This window comes from Ischnura elegans, chromosome 3, assembly GCF_921293095.1.
Source record: "Ischnura elegans chromosome 3, ioIscEleg1.1, whole genome shotgun sequence".
Taxonomy (NCBI): Eukaryota; Metazoa; Arthropoda; class Insecta; order Odonata; family Coenagrionidae; genus Ischnura; species Ischnura elegans.
In genome coordinates, this window is record NC_060248.1 from 48957389 (window position 1) to 48977754 (window position 20366).

At 40.0% G+C, this 20366-nt stretch overlaps 1 protein-coding gene across 1 annotated transcript in view; it reads right to left on the reverse strand.

Annotated features, from left to right (window-relative positions):
* Window positions 1-6951, reverse strand: part of LOC124155744 (protein phosphatase 1 regulatory subunit 3B-B) — a 72505-nt gene extending 65554 nt beyond the window's left edge. Inside the window, exon 1 of the mRNA XM_046529818.1 lies at window positions 6511-6951. The gene's annotated coding sequence lies outside the window, so the exon portion shown is untranslated. The remainder of the gene's footprint in view (window positions 1-6510) is intronic.
* Window positions 6952-20366: the final 13415 nt, after the last annotated feature.

Sequence of the window (20366 nt, forward strand, 5' to 3'; positions counted from 1 at the left end):
AAACGGAACGGCAGCTGCTATCAGAAAATAAAATCATCAACCGCGGTGGTTCGTGCTGTCAAGAAATACCCAGTGAACCCTCTTCGCTCTAACACCTTGTTGGTATTTTCTCCATTCCCGCATAGCTACAATCAAGATCTACACGTGTCGGCTTCCCAAAATAGATTCAAAATAGAAACAAAAGGGGACAGCCGCGACCTCAAACCTGTTTTGTGGGCGTAGCCTGGGTCACCTCGAGCACGCCCCCTACAGGCAAGCATTTCCTGCCGCTCCTTCCTTGGCGCAGGAATTATTTTCTTTTTTAAAGCCCACTGCACTCGCAGACACGGAGATGAATGGACCTACTAGACAAGCGTGGGACGAGTGAGAAAAAAAAAGAATGCCGCGTGGGTTGATGGGATAGAGAAGACCGGAAAGCATGGGATGCAACAAGAGACTTGGCGTCGCCCCTGTAGCACCCAGCATCAATCGTCTAGTGAAATAATCATTGAAAATTTATTGCGACTGAATATTAGTTTTATCTGAATATTTTTAGCAAATATTTTTGCGTTTAAGCGATATTTTCGTTTGTGAATATGTTGGTTGTATAGAGGAGGGTTGATTGTTGTATGATCATTTTTTTATTATAAGGAAAGTCTGACCTCACAGCATCCTATGCGTGGTTGGCTTATGAGCGTATTTTTATCTATGCCTACTTGGGAGGATAATGGTACTCCTGCGGTAGTTACTACCTTTGTTTTGGAGGCTTAAGCCTTTTCCTCATTTTTTTATTGCTAGTGTAAAATTATACGCATTAAGTTAGGAAAATAAAAACTTCCTAAAATCCTTGGATTCCTAAAAATTTACTTTTATTGTTGACTAGTTTCGATACACTTCACCATATTCAAGACTAGTGGTAACTTTCACGTTTTACACTAGGACTTCGATACGGCATTTTTTAATAACCATTCTCTGAGAAGCATGTTATATCACAGAAAAAAATACTATGAAGGTAAAGACTTCTCAAGATGCCCCTTCCGCCTTAGAGACTCGGACTAATTTTTCAACCCTACGCATTAAAGACGTTCACCATCCGATTAAAATGTCATAGTTGCTTTTTTAAAGCACAAAAAACATTATATTGACTTGTAGATGCAATGACCCACAACTGAGATATTCGAGGACACAAATCCGAGCCACTTGGAAATTTGGAAACATGTGGGCGGCAAGAATTGTGTAGACGCTCGTGGGAAACACCCTAGGATGGACAAAAGATAGTGGCGCTCCCACAGCCGCCGGTCGTGGTACAGAGTAGAGGCAGAGGGATTAAAGTCAACCGCTGAAGTGATGCAGAAGGTTCCCGAACAGCTTGCTGCCTGAGGGAGGAAAATCGAAACCTCTCAGAAGGACTGGAATTGTGAGCGAAGTGGTTAGTGTTCACGGGACGACCAGTGGCCTGGGAAAGGGCAGCCAATTGAAGAGTCACGCGCGGCATCAACTAATTGTGTGTCCCGAAAGAAAAGTCACAAGAGGGAAAGGGCTTTCGGATCACGGAACGGCAATGAATAGGATGGGAAGGACCTTTTGAGGAGTGGTACCACCATTGCGCACGCCATAAATCACTTGTTTCCTATCATCACAGCATTTCGCACTCTCCCTCTCGAGTTTCCTTGGCAACAGAAGAGAGGCAGCTATCGATCGTTTAGATAAATACAGTAAGACTTCTCGCGAGGATTAAGAGAAACGCGATCTGGTAAGCAATAAAAACGATATCTATATTTGAATGTGAGAACATAAAAAGGACGGCCACTTGATACCACTCATATTAAAAGGCCAGCGGTTTTTTAACATCAAAATCCCGAGTCATCTACTAAGCACTAATTCCATTAGCATCAGGTTTTACCGAAAATAACCCGAAATTTGTATTTAACCCAGATTAATAAAATTTTGATATACGGCAGTAGTTGCTTTTGAAATAAAAAATAATTTTAAGTTATTTATGACGAAGAAAAAAAAACATGAATGTACCTCATGGCGCTCTGTGCCCTTATAGGAGACATAAGTACCCTAAATTAATTATTTAATTTTCTCCCATTTTGTGTAATAAATTACGCCATTCTTCTCTGCACAGAAAAATAGTTACATTGATTATGTTTCGCGCGGGGAGATAAAAATCCTTTTTTTAATAAAGTTAAAATTCTATTTTGATTCGTTTCCATGAATAAATAAAGCTATTGCAAGAATCTAAAAGCGATTTTTTTTACAATTTTGCCACTTAATAGTTCCGACTTTCTTTCACTGCCATCATTAGATTATTTTCAACTCAGCTTCTTATTTCTTCTTACACTAAGAAAATGAAAGTACTTACAGGAAAAATTTATTCTATCTATCACTGTACAATTAATCATGGAGTTGTACCTAAAGCTTCTGGAATACGTAATATCTTCCCTCGTAAGCTTGTATTCATCACAGTAACACAAAGGCTATCGACTACCTTGGGTGGAGGACATACGAATCAACGACTAAACCCACCAACGCACCCCGGCCATGAAGCATTAACTACGAGTATTTACGGGCAATTAAGCATGTCACGGAAGTCAACAAGCCACGAAAACGCCCGAACTGTTACATTAAGTATCTTGACTCAAGGCACCAAAGACAATAGACACTCCCGCTATGAACTAGCTAATTGCATAATTAGCAAGAAGTAAACATATATCTTTTCTCACTAATAGCTGTCTTACGATGGTTACCTACCAACCAGCGTAATTTCAGCAGTGGAAATGCTCATTGTCACCAATCATTGTACGAAAACCAACGCTGTTAGAGCTTAACAAGTTTACCAACCATGAATACTGTTTTATTTTGGTAACACGTGTTCCATTATGCTAACGGTAAATTCCTCGCTAGGATAAAAACATTGAACATAAAAAGCTTTACATGAGTAGCCATTAATTTGCTCGGGAGAAATAGCTTCACACGCCTCATGACTCGCATTCCGCATGCAAAAATCAAAACTAGCCTAAAACCATGGGAGGATGGGAAATGTAGACCAATGCCTCAATGATTAAGTGTAAAAAGGAGACATTTATGTTGACGTTTAAGGAAGAAGGGACGGATGAAAGATTGAATCCTTGCAAGAACGAATTTTGGAAAACCGTTGAGTCGAGAAATGCAAATACCGGTGAAAGAGATTTTGCGACTTTCATGATAAGAAAGAAATTGCCCGTAAACGCATTAATTGTTGGTATTTTTAGCTCGCCGACCACGTCCCTTAGTAATACTTATTACATCTGTGTTGTAAACAATGAGCGAGTTGTGAATATGAAGGTAGCACGGAACTTAGGTTTTGCATTTTAAGAGAATATGGGGAGGGTCCAATGATAGTAGTGGGGTTTAGGCCTGAATACGTGGTTACATGACATATTGACACGTACGAGTTAATATTTAAATGCATGGACGCGAAAATGAGCACCAAACTGCACTGTGCAGCCATCCAAATTGTAAGAATGCAAAATAATAGAACCTGTTCTGATTTGGTTCACACATTCGTACATGTACCGTTCCATCAAATCGTTCAAGCATTTAGGCATCAACTCCTACGGGTCATTGTTCGTGTAAGCGTGTAACCAGGCTTTTAGAGGGTTTTTTTCTGAGTTGGCCTGGGAAGGAAGTATTTGGTTTTGGGTTATGAGAGGGTCTGACAAAGAATGGACGAGGAAGGGCTTTAAAAAGGAAAGTGAGAGAGGTCTAGGCAAATGGCTTGAGGAGACGGCGACGGGTGTGGTGAACTGTCCTGAGGAGAGGAGGGTGGGATGGTGTGACTCCCCCTCCCCGGTGGGACGGGACCAATCAGGGAGTACGCACGTACTACATGAGGCCAGTGAAAGCACGCGCACTCGTCGTGTACACATTCGACGAGAAATCCTTCCAAAAATACCCTGCGAAGACTTTCGCACGGGAGGAGAGGCATAGACCCGCTGTCCTTCTTAAATCGACCAGCAGAGTGAAGGGAAAAACTAATACTTTATTGATATATTCCTGTTTCATTTTCCTAGCTGATTAGAATCAACCAATTCAATAATAATAAGTGCTGGTGGCTTCAATAATAATAATAAGAGTATCAATATGATACGCTCACATGGCTTCAGTGGTGTCGGTTGGAATATGGTACAATTTTGTGGGATTTCAACATCCACAAATAGTCATTAAAAGAGACTGAATGTTTATACCAAGTCATTACATGCCATGTGATTATAACGCGTTTATACCGCTACAAGCGTCGTATCTTTTAAAAACTATTCGCGGTCAAAGCAATAAACTAAATTTAAAATTTGTTGTTTAACATAATGTTCCATTATTTATCCCGGGACAAGGTGGAATACTTAGCATATGGTGCATTGTAAGCTGGTGAAATTCACACCCGTCATTGGCATTTTAGAAGGATATCGATATACTATGACAGTATGCAGTGATACATGAAACTATTTAGCTGTAGTGGGGGTAAGGGAAGAATTATTTAAGCTAAGAAAATGTTATTCCGTTTCTTTTACACAATAAAAATCCCATTCCAACTCTTAAATATGCACATGATGGCAAGAAACTTTTCACAAATGATCCCATGAAATATTTGCTTCATAAATCAACCATTGAAGCCACTCGTTCAAAAAACAAAACAAATATATCAGTGCGTAAATAATCTCATTTAAACAATCAGTCTCATTTACCAAAGGAAATCGAATCCTTTCCACCAACAATTACTGCCAAATTTCAAATATACTGAACATTGGTAACCACTCTCTTTTCAAGCTCGTTCGATCTACTTAGGTGATCATGACTTCTGCCTCACTGGTCCATTCCTTATTCTAAGCTTCACATCGAAAAAATAATCACAGCTCTAGGGAAAAATTTTATAAACATTTCTCCACCAAAAAAAACCGAATTAGATGATGAATTCAAGCATAATTAAAACGAGAAAAATGAAATATTGGCAGCATCCTCAGGAGAGAAAAATAATCTTATAAAAAAAGAACTTTATTGAAATATATGTTAAACGAATATTGACAAGAAATCCGGATCGATACCCATATCGACTGTCGAAATAGACCCAAAAGACGGCAGACTTTCTCCTCTCTCCTGGACAGTGATAGGTCTAACAGATAGCTTGCAGCCATTGGCTGTCAGTCGTTCGCCTCAAGGAAGGACTCGCGAACGAAGAGGAGTTAACCACACGAGTGGATCTGTCGACGCTGTCTCTCTCAGAGGGAACACCTCGAATGACAAACGAAAATCCCCGTGGGAGGAGGGGGATATTTTCCTGCAGTGAATCACGATAAAATCGAGAGGAAGGGCGATGCATAAGAACGATGGCCAGGATCGCTGGAAGTCAGCGGCCCCTAGAGGGAGGGGACCCACGATCGATAGGAAAGCCGGCGAAACGTACACAGATCAGTCGTACGCGAACCGGTACCGAAGAGGCGTCCCTAGCATCAACGCCGACAAAACCAATTGACTACCCAGAGTCTTTCAAGGCAATTTTTTTTATGTAATTGAGAAAATTTGGAATGAATCATAGGTCAATGATGGTCCAACTGTCATTAAGTTCTGTTATTAATTACAAGTATATAATAGCCATTGGAAAACCATACCATTACCATAGCACCCGAGAGCTACTTCAAGAGTGTTTCGTACGGGGGTGCATTCTCTAACACACTGCATGGTAATGAATTTAAAAAATTCCATTACGCGTGTGCATGTACGGTTGTGTGGGAGGCCCGATAATTATACCGCCAGAGGATTTACAATAGGGTTTTAAATCATAGGATTACAAGAAGTGACAGCATGTATGTAACACCTTCGTGTTTTAAATATTCAATATTCTTCCGCAAATGTCTTAATTCCCGTGTTCTAAAACCCTTGAGACAGGTTACTGGTTTTATGAATTGATATTCATAATAAATTCAAAATATTCTAATCGAGAGAATAATATGGTGAAATATATGTTCGACGAGTCCACATAATGGAGACGAAGCTTAATGATGATAAGTACACTCTGCTGTATTCGACACTTAATTGATTGTTATACTACCTATTTCGACAATTTGTTCTCTTTCTTGAGTGATAATTAACTAGGCCGGAATATGCAAAAGTATATTTTTTCAATTCCTGCAAAATAGTCTTCGCAAAACCATTGCGCACAATAGTTTCCAGCGAAATATCATCCCATAAAGCACGCAACCCTTAACAACAAACAATGCGACCAGCAGGTTGCAGTACAACCATGAATGAAAACAACGCCAGGGTCCCAGCTGTACCGCAGCTTAAGGGACGCGACCCTCTGATCCCGATCCAGGGAATCGAAACACGGTAACCGCTCACGCGTTCGACTTGCGCGTCCACGTACGTAGTGGGTATACAAGCCAGTAGGTAATCACCATCGAAAACGAGTGCATTCCGTCCCACAAATCAAACACCAACTGTGACACAATCAACGCAACTACCTCACGCACACAAAATGGATAATCCACTCACCTATTCCACTTGTCTTGACGTTTCCTCCGCGCACCGGCGAACACAGGACGTCTTCAGAACTCGTCGGGCGATCTTTTCGGACGCCGACCAAAGGGGACGAACTTGAAATTTGTACTTGTATTTTCCTTTTACTCCTCTTTTCACGGAACAGAAAGTATCCTCCACTCCTTTATCTCTTGAAAGTCTATCAATATAGGGAGCAACGACGGTCAAGTCCGAATTGCCATGAGAGTGGTGGGTATATGTGGCTTGGATCGGTCGATTAATTTGGGCAGGTCACTTGTAATGGTAGTCTTGTTGTGAGGTCGTTCGTAGAAATAAATTACGTGGGGTTGTGTTTAACTTGTAAAAACTTGGTTTATAAATACAAATAAAAAGTTCTTGCACAGAGCGTCGTAGTTCCACGCTCCCCGTCTCACTCACGGCGGAGTCTTGCCGGTTACTGAGGTTCGGAGGGGAGCTGATCGCAGGGCAACCCCTCTTCCCCTCCCCGAGGCCGCCTCAGACGCCCTTCCCCTACTACCACCCCTCCCCCCAAATCACCTCTCTCTCGAGAGAGATACCCAAGCAAGCGACCTTCCCTCTCCCCCACAAACAGTTTCAACGGCCTGCCTAACCCGAACGCTTGCATTCATATGCATCTAAGAGCACTTACTATTCCCTCGGAGGCAACGGAGAAACACAGGCTGTGTATTTAATTGTGTTTCTAATACGAAACCTGTCTTTAGCGGCCTCCGAACGGGTTGAATAGAAGAAAGACATCTACATACTACACCGTAAACAGTAAAATTAGGCGTATTTATTTTATTTTTATTTCATTTTATTCCCAAACCACCGAATACAGCTCGCTCATATTGGCCATTTTATATCGGGGCATTCAACATATTTAACAATAGCACGTACACGATAACCCATGCCCTGGATTAGGGAAAATAACCCAGGCGGGAATCGAACCCGCGACCTCTTCTTTGGCAGGGGAGGACTTTACCCACCGAGGCCGGCATATGGCGGGGTGGTGATGGATACCAACCGTTCACACGTAAAAAGAAAATAAAATGCTCTAACGAAATAACGCCGGGCATTTATTAACCCTCTTAGTGCATTCTTCTTCCTGGGGTACTGGCTTGAAATACGGAGTGTATTTTCACAAAAATGTAGCAGCTAGGAAATAAAACTATACAAAGCTATTTTATTACATATCTATAAGCGTTTTTTTATTATTGATGTCCTACTGGTTAATATGGACGATATATGTTTACGTTTACTGAAATAAAATGCATCAATGTAATAAGTAATAGCAAATTAAGTAATGTATTTCGTAAGAGCTGATATATTGGCCCGCCGCACTTTTCGCCCGAGCGGGAAAGGCCAATATATCGGCCCGCCGCACTAAAAAGGTTGAAGTCCTTGGTGGAAAGAAGAGTCAGGGTGCCTGTCGGTACTTCGTTAGAGCATTTCCTTTTAATTTGTTAACCATTGGTGGTCTTACACCCCCCGTTATACGCCTATTGAGGCGACTACAGGGTGGTTCGTACATGTAGAAGAGGAGTGTCCACTGGATAGAGGTGAAAGAAGTAAGGTTTTCAGGAATAAATAATAATTAAGCTATTAATTTAAAATGTTAAATTTTACAACTTTTTTCTTCCCGCACACCTTATAAATAACCCCTTTCGATCTTTTTCAATGGCAATGCGACATTTAAGATGGGGGAGCCACCTAACAAAAATATTTCTTGCGAGGATTTTATATATACCTACTATCAATGAGGAGGGGTGGAAGGCTGAAGCCGAGAGAGAGGGAGCATTCAGAATAGGAGCGAGGGTGGTTGTGTTGGGGGGGGGAAGTGTTGGATGGTTTTTTAATGGACGGAAATTTCAGTAAGTACCGCCTTTAACCATCCATTAAATCCGAGCCATTAATTAATTTCCCAACCAAAAATTACCCACAGGGTAACTTCATAGCATACCTTGCTTCATATAACAGATAAGGATGTAGGATGATTTCACTCCTATACAAAGCTAAAATAACCACGGAAGGTTGGCTATCAAAATGCACTTATCAGCGGAAGTCCGGTGTCAAGTAAATAATGGCCTGATAAGTGAAAGGGAAAATTATAACTAAAGTAATGAAATCGAAAAAGAAAAGCATGCCATGGAACATCCTTAGGGGAATGGCGAAAAAGCAGCATGAACAATGCCTGAATGATAATGAATGATTTATTCAGCGAGTTCAAAAGAAATTTTGATGATGAAGCTTCTCATTTTAGCTAATGTTTATAATATTAAAAGGGTGACAGACGAAGTTTTATTGAAGGTTCAAAAATATGGCTAATGGCATCTTAAATATTTCTGCTCCGCCCAGTTATTTTTGGACTTCTCTGGCGATCCCTTTAACGGTCTTGGGATGGTATCAAAGCATAAGATATCCTACACATCATCAAAGAAAGTTAGTGAAGTCCTCATCTGACTGTTTTGCCCAACCTGCAACGACTTGATCTTTAAATTTTTCTCTTTTATAGAAAAATCCTTCCAAATCGTTGGCACAACAAATTATGGTTTCGCCAATACCAATTGGGCTCTGGTCGCTTTCATAGCGACGAGGGTATTCCCAATCCTACCCAACCACTCCTATTCCTACCCTAGAGGCGTCGTCGGGCTCTTTATCGCGGCGGCGACTCAATCCTTTTTCCTTCCCTTCCACTTCCCTCCCAGGTTGCGCGGGAATATCAATTGTAGTACTGGGTCCCGACCCCGGTAGTTGTAACCATCTTTGAACTCCCTTTCGTTTCTCATTGGTGTTATTGTCAAACTACTCTTTACACCTGTTTTATTTACACCAAAAAACTCTCACGCAAGCTGTCTCAATAGGCACATGAGTGTTGGACATCAAAAGAAAGAAAGATGGAAAGGGAAGATGTGTTTGAATTGTTTTCAATTTTTATTATCGTCCTTCAAATAATTGGTTTAGTATATGACTCAATTTCTTGTTCTACTTTATAACCTACTAACAATTGGGAGAATACTACTTATAATCAATGTAAATTAAAAGTTACTGGCATTATCCACAAATATTTTCAATTTACCTCAAGACGGGATAAAAAACAACTTGTATAATCTTCATATCATACATTTTAAAAATGTATTGAAACCGGTAGTGAAATAAAATTACAATATTTGAGGAAAATTGCCAGTAACTTAAATTTACTAATATGACAGAATTCAACTAGATAAAGCCTGAAAGACTCTCTATATTACTTATTATAGCATCACAATTGCAAATAGCATATGAATCAAATTCAGTGTGATTGCCAAAGAAACATAAACTTCTTCAAAATATTCGGGGTAAAAAAGGTATTATTATTCCTGACCGTTCGGCCAAGTATATCTTCTCATTTGATCGTTTCCGTCGGCGCAGAAAATGCAGCGCGGTTTAAAAATACGATGCCCTCGGTATCGCTCTGAAGGATGTCCGTTATCGTATGCAACCTATCGTCGAGTATTGGGACGCTACGTCGATGCACCGAGATCTTCGGAGGGGAGTGGACCCAGACCTGCGGAGAGGATGGGATCTCTTGGGCGTCGCTGGAGAGAGAGAGCGTGGGTGATCACGCTGTGAGCACATGAGCACGCGTATCCGGTGGAGTCGAATAAAAATGGATCGTTTACCGCTGCAGCGTTGCATCAGGCAGTGTCCGAGAGAACTTAGCTAATTATAACAATGTTTTCCTCTGGACGGATGGCCAAGAATCATATCCAAGTGATGCACTTTGTCGTTCAACCCAGGCGTCTCGATGATTACCGGCTTTTCCTGCCAACTTACATTAAGTCCAACCAGCAAATGCTCGCATGACTTGCCGCGGGTAAAACTATTTCGATTTGGAATCGATCCATGGGCCTTCGTTTTTATCGGGTCAATATTATAGCCATGTTACCCTCCACGATCCTAATTTTTTCAGCAAAGAAACGGGGTTAAAGCCGGCCTCGCTGGCGGATGGGTGAAATCCTCTCCTGTCTAGTGAGAGGTCACGGGTTCGAGTCCCGCCTGGGTAGGTCGCCCCTATTCAGGGTAAGGTTGTTAATGCAAGTGTTTTTGTTAAATATATTGAAAAAACCGATGTAAAATGGTCAACATGTGTTGTGTTTGGTGGTATGGGATCCAAGATACATTTCCTCGGCGTCAACACTAAGGCCATATTGTCTCCACGATTCTTATTTTATTCGGCAAATAAATGGAATCAAAGGAGAGAATATTGATGCCATAGGCATTTATCTACCTTATTACACCAAAAAAAACTCGGGAAAAACACACCACATCGATAACTATAGGCTCACTATTTTCTACGTGATATACATATTTCTACTTATGCACACCGGATTCAAAACTTGCTAATTACCAAACAACAGATTTATTTCGCTTGACTGACTATACACCATAGTCAAAATATGAAACTGATAGTTGGCTTGATTGAGTGACGACAGAGATCACTTCCTCATGTTCGCTGGGGAGCAAATTCACACTTTCCTGGATAGAGAGCTAGCTCGAAATCCTTGGAAGGCCTGCAGTCCCTATCTAATGGAACCGCGAGGTCACAACATAGTGGACTTAAAGTCTTGGCCCTTAAATGAAACGGGAACACATCGATCCATTTCCAGACTATCCAGTCTCTGTGTTAATTAGCAAAGGGAACCGGATATAAGATTAATGAAGTAAAATGCAGTACAATAAAGTAATTTTACGAAAGCTAGTAAATTTTCAAAATGTTTATAATACGAGGTGTGTTAAGAAAATAACGAAAATTATAATTTTTCGAAAAAAATATTTATTTTTTCGTCTACTTCAATGTTTTCGCCTTCAAAATAGTCCTTATCAGGTATTATGCACTTGTGTTAGCGCATCTTCCATACTTCTCGAGCTCGATCTTAAGGATAGCCTTAGCAATTATCAGCGATTCTTGTAAAACGACGGCCCTTAAAGGTTATCTCTATTTTTGGAAACAGGCTAAAGTTACACGGTGCCATGTCTGGCTGAAGCGTCGTTACTGTCTTGTTTTCGGCCAAAAATTCATTCAAATTTTTTCGGAGGAGGAAGGAAATAAACCCAAATAGCTCCAGCAGGGCACCGATATTATCACCAACTGCATGATACAAGGAAATATGGCAGATGAGTTTATATTTATCTTCTCCTTTTTACACCCCCATTATTGACTTTATTCAAACATTCAAATCCGTTTCCATCGCCTAGGTGATAATCCATAGTGTTTATTCTCTTATCGCCACATTTCTTGCGCCTATCACCTTCCCAATCCTTCAAAGTAATGCAAATAACCGCTCTCTTATCTCTGCACTTTTCCCCCCTCATTATGGGGCATCATTCTTTCCTCATGAAAGACATCACTCGTTCTAACCAGGCGTTTTATATACACGATGAAAAAAAAAGAGTCGACGCAAAAACCAAGTAAATGATGTAAACAATTGATTTCAATATAATTCGCCATAAAATAAGGTATTCAATTTTTATAAAATCATCTATCTGATAAACGATAAAGCCAAGAAGTTCGCACATTAAATATTTAGTTGAGCAATTTTCGCCATCACATTATGTTTGCATAAACAGTATCAGAGATTCAAAATAAAACATTACAAAAACTCAATGCAACGAAGTATTGGATATTATGCAGGTAAATTATCTAACGCTAATGAGTTGTTTAAAAAAGAGTACTCTAAGTCCATAGGAAATAAAGATCACGATTAAATAAATCAAAACTTTTAGGTAATTTTTTCAAAATTTTCCGGTATGAAAACTATTCCTGAAGTTCAATGAATATATATTTATAAAATAAAACAAGCAGTGAGCAGGATTAGCGGTAATAAGGAAAAATTGAGAAAAATTTGACCGGCACCAGTAGCGGTTCAGGGTGCTGTGTAGAAGAATTAACTTCCCATTCCTCAGTTTCAACTTCAAATCCCAGTGGCGACAGGGGTTTTCAGAGTAATCCTAACACCATCTTCAGCCCTGAGAGGAGGATAATTCAAGAAGGCACAGGACTATGGGTCGGACCTAAATTTCATCTGGGCGTCTTTTGTCAAGATCAGGATTACGCTGCAGCCGCAGTAAGATCGTTCATTCTGATTGAAGGTTGCAATTTTTAAATTGGTAAATTCAAGGGAAAAATAAGTTTGGATGAAAAAATCTTCCCCAGCCAGCCATTCTCTCTCAAAAGTGAAACAAGGAAACGCAAAAGTTTCCGCCTAATTTTCCTGAGCTTGTGTCGTCATTATAGTTCTAGTTCATCTACTCGTTTAGGGAGAACCATTCTTTGAGGAAGTAATGGCTTAGTAGAGTATAAACGACAAAAACCACGCGAGCACTATGCAAGAGACCGAGGAAATGCGAGAAACGGTGACCCGCTCGGCGTGAGTTCGTGACGCCATCAACCTATCTGCGAAAGGGTTTAGACTGTCGTATTTTCGCCGCGGATGGCTCGATAACTCGAGGGTAACGGATCGAGTAATAGAAAAACATATGGGTAATTTATTATTCTAACTCTACCAAAGTCGATATTATTTAAAAATTGGGGGCGAGTCCATTATCCCCACCCTTTACAACCTTCTCCGCCAATCTCATTTCCCACATTGGACAGGGTTATCATAAAAGAATGGTATGGTTTCTGTCGTTCGTAGGGAAACCGTAGGATAGGGTGGCAAATGTTTTTCAGAAGGCTGCCCGATCCCTGAAAAAATTCCTTGAGTAGGGTACTTCAGCACTACGATTGAAATTTATTAATTACTGAAAACAATTGTTGGAGACGACAAATTCTAACAATAAAAAAAACATAAATTTTAATGCTATTTTCATTAAATTTTATGTTCAAAACTTCACCATTGTTTTACGATAACCCTGAATTTCTTTTATAATTTCGCCAGAAGGGTTATTCCTCTTTACTCTCTCAATGAGGCCTTTTATCTTCTCCGCCCTTCCCACAGTGTTGCTCGAGGCAAACGAAATTAAAGCTATCTCCGAAAGTCTTGGTCAAACGAAAGAAATGATTGTTTTGGCATTAGGTGCGCCAGAAGTTGCAGCGATGCATTCCTCGTCATGGGAAGCACGATAAGATAAGGTCGCTGCATCAAATGAACTCTTCTTATCACGCCAAGCCAAATCCACCACTAATCATGCATTTCTGTTACTTACTTTACGACCGTATACCGAATTTATAACATATTTTCATCGTACCAAATATTTTTTTCTACCGGATAAATAGTGAAATTGCGAGCAAAACTGCAGTTTTTCCATTTGAGCACTTCTGACGATCAATAAAGTCGCCTATGATCAATCTAATCCTGTCGTTACACTTCCAAGAAGCTAAACAACTGTCTTTGACGTAAGACCGAATGCAACCGAAGCCCGATAGCTGAGATACCACTGGCAGGTAAGGTGGAGTGAACTAACAATAAGCATCTATGACCGGTTTTTGGTCCCCAAAATGACTAACGCGATGTCCTACTAAGGATCTTCAGTCTCTGACCTCTTTTCGATCAAACTCTGGGTTGTTTTAGGGTGCTTTAGCGCGAAATAACTCACTTTTAAATATTTCACAAAATTTTTGTTACTCCGACTACTAGATAGTCATTATCCGTGACAATGGTTATCTAATCGTTGAATATATAATAACGTGTATATTCTTCCTTATGAACAATTATGAAGAATAATAAAAATTTTTGGAACATTACAAAGTGAGTTATTTCGCACTATAGACATGTAGTTCACCATGTGCGGCCTGAACACGTAATGTATATTATTAGGGTGCGTTTTCATACATATGAACAGAATCAGAGACGAAGTCAAGGGGTTTGGCCACCTTAGTGGACATAAATAGGCTTTTTAATAAATTGAAATATTGATGTCCGAAAGAGTTGAGATTCGAAGTTCTCATAACAAACTTTAAAAATGTTACAGCAATTACTGTTTATCCAAAATAACTAGTTGTTATCAAATATTTTATTTTTATAAAGTAAGCTCTAAATGAATTCCTTTGCTGGCAGAAACACCTCTCTAAAAATAACCCATTCAACCAGAGAATTTATGCCGCTATAGACATGCCACCGACTGTATTTGATAATTTAAATTCTACAATCCACCAACTAAGGCGTTTAAGAAACTGGTATCGGCTTTTAACACACATACTCTTCCTTTTGCAGCAAAGGTTGTTGTGATAGGGCAACATCAACAATTGTAGGCTAAGGATTATTTTTCTTCACATAAAAATTTGACGAAACTGATAAACAATTGGGGCTCTATCATTCATCAGGTCCTACGCACTCCATTCCTTTTATCTCCACTCTTGAACTTGTATCTTCAATACCCGACTTCTCCCTTAATACAAAATCCTTGCCCATCTCCATCCTATTCCATTACTTACCTCATCTACTCCTTCTACCGAATCTTAATACTCTCTAGCCTGGATAAGTGCCCAACCCATTCCATGCCACTGGACAGTGCGTAAAATCGTGGAGATGATAGACACAGCGCTTTTTATTCACGGAGGTGGCGGACAACTGATGACATAGGAATTAATATGCAGAAAAATCTCTTTTGATTAAAGTCTCACCGGCGACATTGAGTACTGGATAAATATGAATCAACGTATGCGACGGAGCGAAATACCGTAACAGCGAGATGAAATCTCATAAGAATTATTTGTGGGCCTTATTGGCATGGTATCTGGAGGAGGTGACTGACAGCATAGGTCATTTACGCCGAAGTGTAGAGATTAAAGGAGTCCGTGAAACCCGGCGTCGAAATTAGCATCCTCTTATAGCGAAAGACGCGAAGGATATCACGGATTGACGTCCAACCTGACAGACTAAGTGTTACACTAGAAGTGTTCTCCAAAAAGCACTTAAGTTGAAATCGGGTAGTATCTGCAAAATCTCTGCCACCGCAGAGATTTAAATCTGGGCCCACGGGAAGGGAAGCCAACACCCTAGCAACCACACCAACCCAATCCTCGGTGTACCTTCTTTCAGGTGCCAACAAGGTGTGGTATGTATACATGTGGAAAATAAGAAATATCATTGATTGGGTGAAAAAGAATCTCTTCTCCGTTCAAGTGATACCAAGAGAAAAATAAATGTACAGCTATCCTTGGTGCTTGTGAAATTTACAATTAATTACGCAAAAAATCTGGTCATCCTTTTACGATAGCTTGAGAAGAACGAAAAGAAAGGATGGGAAGATTTAAGAGTTTACGATCAGTTTAAGACGCATGTGATAACCAATACGCAATATCTCATCCGCAAAAAATGTCTCGAGGAACGATAATCAAAAATAGAGCATTGTCTAATTACAACGAGGCGCAGAGCCAATGATTAAATGCATCGGTAATGGAAAGGGATTATAATTAAATAAACTGAAAAAATAAATAACAATAAAAAATAATTTATGATTGAAAACCAATAGAAAATGTTATGCAAAAAAGAATTGATTTTAAATATTGCGTCGATGCACACATGGAACTGAAAACAAATAAAAACTTGTGGTGGGGGAAAGCACGTATTTCAATAATGCGTCACAAAAAAGATAAATAGCAGTTCCTACCTTCCAAAGCGGTACATATTGAGCCTTTTTTCATATTGTTTTGTGTTTATGCATTCACAAATACAAACAAAATGGATTGCACCAGTGATGCAATCACCTGAACCCTTTTCGACCTAAATGTTAGGCGCCGTGACAAAACAGCTGGACTTCTGTCAGGGATGAGTCGAAGCCACGGCGAGCGAAATGCCAAAGTGCGGGGGAATCAAAACAAACGCCCGTCAGACAAACTGAACTCAATACGGCTTCGCGGGACAGCGCCTGCCAACTCACTGCGCGTTTAATAAGAGGTCACATCGCCGCGGGCTAAAATTCTACGCGGCAGACTTCCAACAACAACATGACAAATATAATTCCGAAACCGACCCACTGTTAAAAATTGCAGCAACATTCACTCTGTGATAAAAACCGGAAGTTTGGCATGGATATTTGAAGACTGAGAGCGTGATTCAGGGAAGACGGGTAACCCCCTTTCCCTTGGTGACCTTCAACTGAGTCTAATTTCTGTGAGGCATCTGAATGCTTCAACAAAGATTTTAACCCGGGATCAGTATCAAATACGGTCAGTATCCATTCGCACTACCCACTGGGCCACAACTCTGTTCCTAAATTTCCTACGGATCTATAAAATAAAATGGAAATGAGCTTACAAATAATGAAAACATCGGATCTACTAAGGGTTGAGAGAATACTGACATCAGGAATAACACAGAATAATATTCTATAAATATATTACCCTACGGTAATAAGAAAGAGAGGATTTATAGGTGGGGATCGGGTTAGTGTGGTGGCTAGAGTGTTGGCTTCCCACCCCGTGAGCTCGGGTTCAAATCCCGGCGGTGGCAGATAATTTTCAAAGACTGCCCGATACCTGCTTGAATGTTGTGTGGAGAACATTTCAAGCGCAACACTCCGTCCGCCGTATGGGACGTGAATCCGTGGTCCCTTTGGCGCCTTTCGTTAAGGGAAGGCTAACGCCGACGCCGGGTTTCTCTCCACACTTTCTAAACTACCCTTCCATCATGGCGCAAATGGTCGGTCGGCACGATTTATAGGTTGTCTGTTATGGAATAGAAAGCGGACAGGCATGGCTAATCAATGAAATACAGCATAGTAATTAACAGCAATAATACAATGGAAGACAATAGCTTGGGTAAGGAAGTTGTTTCGATTCATCCCAAATCCCTTTCTTCAGTACTGCATCCGTCTCCTCCTATATTTTCATTCATAAAAGAACTTTCACAACAGGTCTTGTTCTCTTCAACCCATCGCACTTCAGTCGCCAAAATATTCTGCCACTTATTTTTAATAAAAAATATTTGATACCTAGAGTAGAACTAGACTTTCAATAGTGACGAGCATGCATTGATACAGGTAAAGAGCATTTTAATAAAAGATATAAAATCAGTCAGACCGTCAGTCAAATACACCGTAAAGTGGGGGTCTGCTGTACTTTTTATCAACCTACCCCAAAACTTTCCAAGTAGAACTACGTTTTGAGAGGAATACATCGTTAAGGAAATTACGAGCTCAATGATACGTCGAATTAGAAAAATATACCGCAATACAGATATGTGTGTACCTCATTTCGGATGGGGGGTTGCGTATCCTCCTTTTATTCCCCCTTGAGGGTCTTCCATTAACAACTATAAATATTCTTTCGGCCTAAATGCAGAGCGCCTCGGTCACGAAAAGCCATCCCGCCTGTCGAAGTGTGTCGTCTACCGGAAAAGAGGTACTCTCCTCGCGTAAAACCATAAAATTGAATGACGTTACGCTTCCGCAGGGCTTTCAGCTAACGTAAGATGGCGGACATGACGTCTTGGGGGCTCGTCACTTCAATTGCCTTCCCCGCTCTTCTCACGTCGCGTCGTGTCGACGGATCACAGGATGGGGCCCTATGCGGTTTTTCGCTCTCCCTTCCGCCTCGTCTGGGTCACCAACCCCGATCGCCGCATTACGTCACAATGAGAGTGGAACTGCAATCTGGCGCCACGCCGATGTCTCCAGAGTCCCAAGTGCGATGCGATGCATGGACCAGATAGCCCCACCTCCTTCCAGCGAGCCAAACTAGAGTGCATCGATCCATGGTTTTCAGCACGCCGGGCGTGAACGATTGCAAGCTGATCTTTCTATTATTCGAGGACGATTATTAATTGAATATTGCCGAAGAAAGGTATATATTTTGTATTGTATTTTCCCCATAAAAATACGTGTAAACTTTTTTACTATAGTATTTTGTTTTCAAATCTGTAATCTGCAGGTCTTTAATTAATTCGCAAATTAAAATCCGAAGACTCAAGCGTGGTGGAGTGGGATTTTTCCATATTGACAAAAATATATATTTACAATCGTGAAAAATACGAATGTTTATGTAAATGCAAAATAAATTCATAAATCATTGCAGCTATTCACAATTAATGTACCAATCCTCAACTGATTCAATACATGTGGACAACAAAAATCTATCAAATTTTCTGTAGTTGCACGCATGAACTTTTTCATTTTGTGGAGAGTAAAATGCTTAGAAATTATCCAACACATTGTGAGTATAAATATTACTGTACACTTAAATGAACATAATCATCAGCATTTTCATCTTATTATTAATAGAGAAGATGGAAATTTTTCCACTAACACTTCCTTTTTTCCGTCTTCATTTTACGATCACTTACATTTGGTGACTGGCCTCCATAACAGTGCTTCTCTAACCCTTTAGCATATAATTCACATTTAAACAAAAACATAATATTGGTACCAAAATTCCTCGCAACAAATAGAATCATCACGGCAAATTAAAACGTCCTGAAATATGTTACGAATGGTAAAAAAATATATGCATCAACGACGACACATGCATCATCTGATTCTCCGAATCTTAATAATCAATAAGTATTTATCCATATTCTATTCACTACATCGGTGTTTAGGGCAACTAGATATCAGGGTACAGGCTTTACCTACATCATATTTTCAATATTCATGATGTTTTTGCAATGAAGGTAAATATGCTCCAATCACTAATTTTAGATCATCTTGAATAAATAAGTCGAATTCATAAATCTAAAACAATAAAAAATGAAAAGGTCGGTTGAATAATAACTGTATGTCTACCGTGCCAGCATTGTAAAATATAAATTTATTATTCGGCTTAAGAACTCGGCTCGAATTCAGTCTGAATTATGCAAAAGAACATTTAACTAAAGATCATGTGTGTCATTATCCTAGATATATCTTGCGATCAGCAGCAAAGTGGGAGGTCAGAGCTTGTGGAAAGAGGGAGGTCAGGCGAAATAAAGAGAAGGAATTGTAATCATCCATCGAAAACAATCCAAGATGCATTATAGACACTGGCCAATCCTCAGATTTTGTCCATTTAGGGGAATCCCCATGAAGCTCATGAAGTGATCACGATGCCTACCCAAGCCACCACCTACCACAGTCCCATGGCGACTCGAATTACTTATTGATTTTTGGCCTCCTTGAAACGGGGAGGCCCGTGCGTAACAGCACGTAGAGGCATTGCGATGTGTGCATAAGAAATTCCGGAAGCATAAGGGTCAAACGTGATAACAATAGGAAGAGATATGCAGCTATTAACATTGATGACCCTATAAAGACATAAAATATTTCATTGCCACTAAATGCCGCGGTGATTTCAGTTGTATATCTTCGATACGGATTGTATGCAAGGCTGATATCTAATAATCTCTATTGTCTCAGGCTCAACGTTGTGGAAGTTCATTTCAACAATTAAAAAGAACAAACTTTTTTATTATCCACCAATTTATTTTCGTGGTACAACTAATTTCGATGCTGCGGCGTCATCCTCAGGTACAAAAGGATGACGCCGCTGCGTCGAGACTAGTTGTACACGAAAATAAATTGGTTGATAAATACAAAGTTTGTTCTTTTTAATTGCTGATATCTAATGATCGGAAAATCGATGCAAGCGCGCAATAGAACACAATCAAGGCTAAAAGTCAAAGTATTAGCAAGTAATTTTATGCTATAGAATCATAAACATAAATCAAAATGAAAAACTTATTCCAAAACAAGATTTTATCCACGAAGATGGAACAGCTTCATAATAGCAAAAATAATTTATACTTTAACGATTTTTTCCATAAATTTTCATGATTGACATTATTTACTAGATTAGAAGAGATTATTAGGAGAAATTGCGCGGAGAAAACTCAGTCGTGCATACATGACACTAACGAATTCAGTTACTGGTACCAAAGAGGTACATCCCGTCATAT